At 40.1% G+C, this 6,566-nt stretch overlaps 1 non-coding gene across 1 annotated transcript; it reads right to left on the minus strand.

Annotated features, from left to right (window-relative positions):
• Positions 1-2,718: 2,718 nt before the first annotated feature.
• On the minus strand, positions 2,719-2,824 carry LOC144454614 (U6 spliceosomal RNA). The gene has a single exon (XR_013483130.1). It is a non-coding gene; the product is annotated as a U6 spliceosomal RNA (small nuclear RNA).
• Positions 2,825-6,566: the final 3,742 nt, after the last annotated feature.

Consider the following 6,566-nt stretch of genomic DNA (forward strand, 5'->3'; position numbering starts at 1 on the left):
CAAAAAGTTTAGGAAATCTTCTAGCTAGGAGAGTGAGTTGAAGGTCTGGTAATAGCAAGTGACCTTCCCTTCCCCTGATACATCTAAGATGCACCAGACCAGTTGGCTTATCACTTCTAGGGGTAGTTAGGCTACAATCCATGCCTCCATTTCCTCCTGGCTCTGCCCATTCCTGAAGGCTACCTCAATCGTGGCAGATGGATTTCAGATCACAGTATAACAACACTATAGTGGTATTCACTATCCATGAATTTCAGGGTTTTGGTTTCTAACACAAATGGAATGTCCAGGATCACACAAGGGTTCCTCATACCAGGTACTTCAGGACCCTGCCTTGGCATTTCCTTGTGGATATCCAGATGAGGGGTGGAGCTCAATCCTTTCTGTTTTCTGCCAAGTTGAAGATGATGATCCCCGGGGCCTGGCAGTTGAATTCCTCATTGTCCACTAGGATGTCATGTCCAAATACTTACACGATGTGATGGTGGGCATGGTAGTTTGGCTATACCATCTTGTGGTATAGCCCAGGTCAGCATCTTGAACACCTGATTATGGGGAGAGTTCTGGGAAGAGCTCAGTGTGGACCTCTTGAATCTAACTATATAAGGTTCTATATGTGGGGTACTTGGAAGTCAATGACAATGATATCCATAGTCCTCTATGGAAGGGTTGTAGGCTCCCATGTACTCTCCTAGCAAATATCATGGCTATAGCTACATCATGTCCATATCCTCGCCCACAGCTAGGATAATTTACCCCTACATCACCATCACCGTCACCATCACCACACATCTCACAAAAGGCCAGGATGGATCGGACAGGTTGGGAATGGAAGACGATTCCAGCTAGAGGTGCCTCCCAGTTGCAGCCCTTATAAAGCTGGGGTCATTAAGTTACTTGGTTAATGTCCCATATTTTGTGACCATCAGCATCAGGATGGTAATGTTAAAAAAGTATTTAGAAGTGATTAAGAAAACTAAAATTTGCTGCTGCTTAGTAATTCCTTTATTTCTTTATTTTTCATTATTTTCATTCCACTTGTTGGTTTTATGACCAGGGCAAGTCGCTTAACCTGCTTGACTCAGTTTCCTCCACTGTAAAATGGGGATAATATTCCCTATATCACAAAGTTGTTATGTGAATCAAATGAGATAATATTTGTAAATAGGCACTTAGTATAGCATCTGGCACACAGTAGGTGTGATATAAAAATGCTTATTCCTTTCCTTTCCAATTATATCACTCTTCCAGTAGCTATCTATTCTCTATAGGAAAAAATACAAACTTCTCTTTTTGTCTTTTCAAGTCCTCCTCAGTCTAGCACCAAGTACCTTTCCAGGATTATTAAACATGACACTCTTTCATTCATTCTATGTTCCAAACTGTTCTATTTGCTATCCCTCATAGATAGCATAGCATGAAAGATCTAGAATTAGAAGTGACCTCAGAGACCATGAAGTCCAATCTCCTTTGTATTACAGAGAAGTAAAAGCTACGTGACTTACCCAAAGTCACAAAGGCACTGGCATCAGAGAAGGGATTAGAAATTGGGTCTTCTCCCTCCAGAGCAGTGCTTCTTATTCTGGACCAGGAATGTCTAGTTTCCTTCAAAGCTCAGCTAAAATGCTACCTCACTGAAGTCTTTTCTTGTCCCCTCAGCTACTAGACTCCTCTGAAAAATTTACTTTAACATTTTGTATTTACTCCAATGTATACATGTTATTTCCCCTAATACAATTCATTTAAGCTGCTTGAATCTGGGAGTGTTTCACATTTGCCTTTTTGTCCCCAGAGCCTAGCACAGTGCCTGGTACTTTTCTTGTTGTTCAGTCATTTCAATTGTGGCCAACTCTTCATGACCCTGTTCGGAATTTTCTTGGCAGAGACACTGGAATGGTTTGCCATTTCGTTCTCTAGCTCGTTTTATAGATGAGGAAACTGAGGCAAACAGTTAAGTGACTTGCCCAAGGTCACACAGCCACTAAGTGTCTGAGACCAGATTTGAACTGAGGAAGATAAGTCTTCCTGACTCCAGCTCCCAGACACTATCCTTTAAGTCACCTAGCTGCCCTGCTTGGTACATAGTAAATACTTAATAAAAGTCTGTGGATTGATTGACTGATTGATCAATCTGTTTTGTTTAAGCATCCTTCCCAGAACAATTATTCTAAACCTTACTTTCACCAGGCCCCATCTCTCAATGTTTTCACTTGTACAAAACTCAGTAAATGGTCATAACCCTTACTTTACTGATAAACTTCCTCACCTATAAACCTCTACACCTCAATAAATTTCTATTTATACATTGATTCTGTTATCTTTTCTTTTGTTCTTAGGGGCAGTGTCTCTCATTCCTTATTCAAATTTGAGAACCTTGTTTCTATCATTATGTGTATCCTCATCATCTTCTCATTCTGTTTTCTCTTGTTCTTCCATCTCTACCTTCAAACAGGTACTGTTCTCCCCCATATTAAAAACTTCTCATTTCCTCTCACTACCTACTACAGTTACTGTCCCATTAAAAAATTTCCTTTCTTTGATAAATTTCTGAAGTCAAGCACTTTATACAGACTTCTTCAACTTCAACCTTCATTTACTCTTTGGCCACTGTACTATAACTACCTTCTCAAGAATATTTTTTACCCAATCCAATGGCTGTCCTTTTAATTTTTAATCATTTTGATTTTATTATGGCATTTAAAAAAGATTTTGTTTGGGGTAAAAATGGAATGCTTCATGAATTGGCGTGTCATCCTTATACAGCGAAATGCTAATTTTCTCTATATCATTCCAATTTTAGTATGCATTCTGCCAAAATGAGCACTCATTATGGCATTTGAACAGTTCAGCTCATTTCCTTACTGAAACTCTTTACATCTTTTGATTCGGTGGCATTTCCCAATCCTGGTTTTCTTCCCACTTCTCTGACTTCTTTTATCTTTTTTGCTCTGACTCATTTTTCCCCTCCTGTTCCTAACTGTGAAGATTTCCCAAGAGTCAGGCTTTGCCCTATGATTTCTTCTCCCTGCACCTTTCCCCCATCCACCTTAAATTGGTCCTTTCTCATGGCCTGAACTCTCACCTTTACGTTGATGATTACCAAATCTGCAATTGTTGCCTTTACTCTATCTGACCTATGGAAATTTTTGTCTACTAACTGCTAGGCAACTTAGAATAATAAACTTTAGAGTTGGAAGGTGCTACAGAGTTTGTTTAGCACACCCTCCTACTACTGTAAAAAGCCCATATCTGTGCCTTTGTCTACTTGCCTCAAGTCTCTCCCCACTCCATTCTATCCTCCATTCGGTCACTAAAATGATTTTCCTAAAACACAGGTCTGATCATGTCATCTCCCTACCTCCCACTCAATAAATTCCAGTGGCTTCGTATTGCCTCCAGGAACAAATGCAAAATGCTTTGTTTGTCATCGAAAGCTGTTTATTACTTAGCCCTCTCTTACATTTCCAGTCTTCTTAGACCTTATCTCTGACACATAATGTTTGATCCAGTGACACTGACCTCCTGGCTGTTCCATGAACAAGACAATATATTTCTCAGTTCTGGGCATTTTCTCTGGCTGTCCCCCATACCTGGAGTGTTCTTCCTCCTTTGTTTGGAGTACTGACCTCCCTGGCTTCCTTTAAGACCCAATTAAAATCCCACCTTCTACAGAAAGCCTTCCTTAGCCTCTCTTTATTCCAGTGCCTTTCCTCTGTTAAATATTTCCTGTTTTTCTTGTATATAGCTTGCTTTGTATATATTTGTTTGCTGGTAAGCTCCCATTTGATGGTAAACTCAAGAAAACCAGGTTATCTTTTCAGTAGCTCTTCCCAGCCAGAAGCCTGGGAACCTAGAGGACCAGGACCAGAGCCCCTGTGTTTTGCCAGCAATCAAATAGTACACCAAATGGGAAGGTGTGAAATAAATGCAAGACGAGGGCCAGGCGATCAGTAGAGACTGACTCAGTTTATTCATCTGAGGGTACAGGTTATATATAGAAAATCTAGCCTAGCTACAAAATCATCCCTGTGAGACACTCCCGGAACATCTGCTGATAAGAGACAATACCTATTTTCTTGTAATCGGAGTTCCTAGATTGGGATGTAAAACTCCAAGACTTTTTCCTAGAGCCTAGGCACCACCTGCATAGAGGGGTGATATGTAAATCTAAGGTTCAGAGAATGAGAAGGAATGTCTCCAGAACCTCCCTTGCAGGGGAGATTTGGAAAGCCCTGCCTCCTAAATGATTGAGCCCTGTGGGTTAAGCCTGGGCAAAGGTCAAGCTTTGTCCTGGATCTTAAACCCAGATAGGACCCTTTACACCCCTGCTCCCTCAATCAAGGACAGTACATGTACAAGTAAAATCTTTGGAGTGGCATACTTCCAAGCACAAAGATTCCAAAGTCTATTTCTAAATCTGGGGAGAATCAATCCCTCACACCCTCTATTAGTCTAGTTCTGCTAAGTAAGCATGACACAGAAAATCACCTCTTGTTGTACTGGTTTTCCAGAATCATAGCATCTCAGAGTTGGAAGGGACCCAAGAGGGCAGCTAGTCCAACCTATATTTGACAAGAATCCCCTCTATGATAGCTCTGGAAAATGCCCATCCTCATCAACCTGAAAAGCTCCAGTGGTGGGGAACTTACTTTTGTACAGCTCTAATTGTTTGGAAGTTTTTCTTTACATCAAACTCATTTGCCTCTCTTCAACTTCTACCCATAACTCCTAGTTCTATTCTATGAGACTAAGCAGAACAAGCTGAATCCTTCTTTCATAACACTTGAATAAAGTAATCATTCCCCCTCCCATTCCCCTGCGTAGTCTTCCCTTCTCCAGGATAAAAATCTCTAATCCTTTCTCTATTTCCTTCTGGATATACCTCAGTATGTATGCCAATGCCCTTTCTAAATTTGGGGACCCCAAATTGAACACAGTACTCCAGAGGTGGCCTGATCAGGCCAGAGGATAGCAAAATTCTCGGATTCCTGATTCTGAAGAGTATACTTCTCAGCATAGCCTATAGCAGCATGGTGATTGATTCTTTCATTAAAAGGAGACATGTAGAGACCAAAAAGAAGAGTCCCAAGCACAGACCTATTGGAAAGATCTGCATAGATGTTGTATCACCCTATTATAAATTCCTGGAGTGCACAGACTGCCTTATTTTTATTATTTTTATCCTCAGCACAGTGCCTGGGACAATCATTCATTCATTCACTCAAACATAGAATTGTATATTTATGCTGATTAAATTTCATCTTACTGAGATCAGCACATGACTTTAGCCTGTTGAGAGCTTTTGAAATTTTGGTTCAAAATCCATTTTATTAGCTCTCTTTCCAACCTCCTGTCATCTGCAAATTTGCCAAATTTTCTCTGTGCTTCTATTTGAATATCACCATTAAAAAGTGTTGAACAGCAGGACCAAGGATAGATCCCTTCCAGTACTCCACTCACTGTGTCTGAGGTTCTTAATCTGGTGTCTGTGAACTCTTTTCCTGGAACAAATCACTGAACAAATGAGTAGTAGCATTGAAAACCAGTTCTAGTACCTGACCTTATCACCCCACTGGTCTTGACATAGTTCTTTCAGGAGACTTAGAATTGAATAGCATTTGGGAACTGTTCGGATTTTCCAAGCTCTTCCCTGTCTCCAGGTAAGGTAGCTTGGGCTTCCAAGTAGGGCTGAAATAATTACATTGTGCTTTTCTCTTGCTTCATCCAGGACTTTGTTTCAGTAGTTGCCACCTCTCTCTATCTCTCTTTCAAGCATCTTCAATCTTCCCATCACTGTTTGCTTCTGTAGATTTATCTATGAACATTCTTACATCTTCTCTTTCTTAAAAAGAATTCCCTTGATCCTTTATAGTACATTTAACTAATTAATAATCTCTTTCCTCTGCTGTGCTGCTATACTTCTTGAAAACATTGCCTATATCCAACCAATATCTTCATTCTCAGCACCAATGCTCTCCTCTGTGTCTTTCAATAATACTTCTACACCTATCATTTTTACCAAAACTGGTCTCTAAATTTACCAATGGAAATGGCAAAACTCCCTCCCTAACCTACACGGAAAATTCAATGGACCTTTGAGTCATTATCCTGAACCTTATCCCTACAGTTTCTGACACTATTGACCACCTTGTCTTGCAGGATGTAATCTCTGTTCATGGCTTCAAAGACACCTCAGCTTTAGTTTTCCTCCTGTTTCTCTAATCATTTCTACTTTATTTCCTCCATACCACTATCATGCAGATCTTCCAAAAGGTCTGTGCTTGGCACTCATCTTTTTTTTTTTTTATCTCTTCAGTGTCTCCCCTTCAATCAATGAATCAATCAACATGCATTCATTAAATACTTGCTATGTTCCACTAGGCACTGTGCAAAGATCTTAGATACAAAGGAAAAGGAAAAAAGAAATCCCTGTTCTAGGTAATTTGATGTTTGTGTGTATAAATGCCTAAACACGCCAATGTTAAAAGCATACAAAAATGGTGAGATTAATTCACCCTTAAGTATTAAACAGAACAACTGCCTAACAACTTCTTTTGTCCAGCATG

The sequence above is a fragment of the Phascolarctos cinereus genome, unplaced genomic scaffold (genome assembly GCF_003287225.1).
Source record: "Phascolarctos cinereus isolate Bilbo 61053 unplaced genomic scaffold, phaCin_HiC Scaffold_726;HRSCAF=1367, whole genome shotgun sequence".
Taxonomy (NCBI): Eukaryota; Metazoa; Chordata; class Mammalia; order Diprotodontia; family Phascolarctidae; genus Phascolarctos; species Phascolarctos cinereus.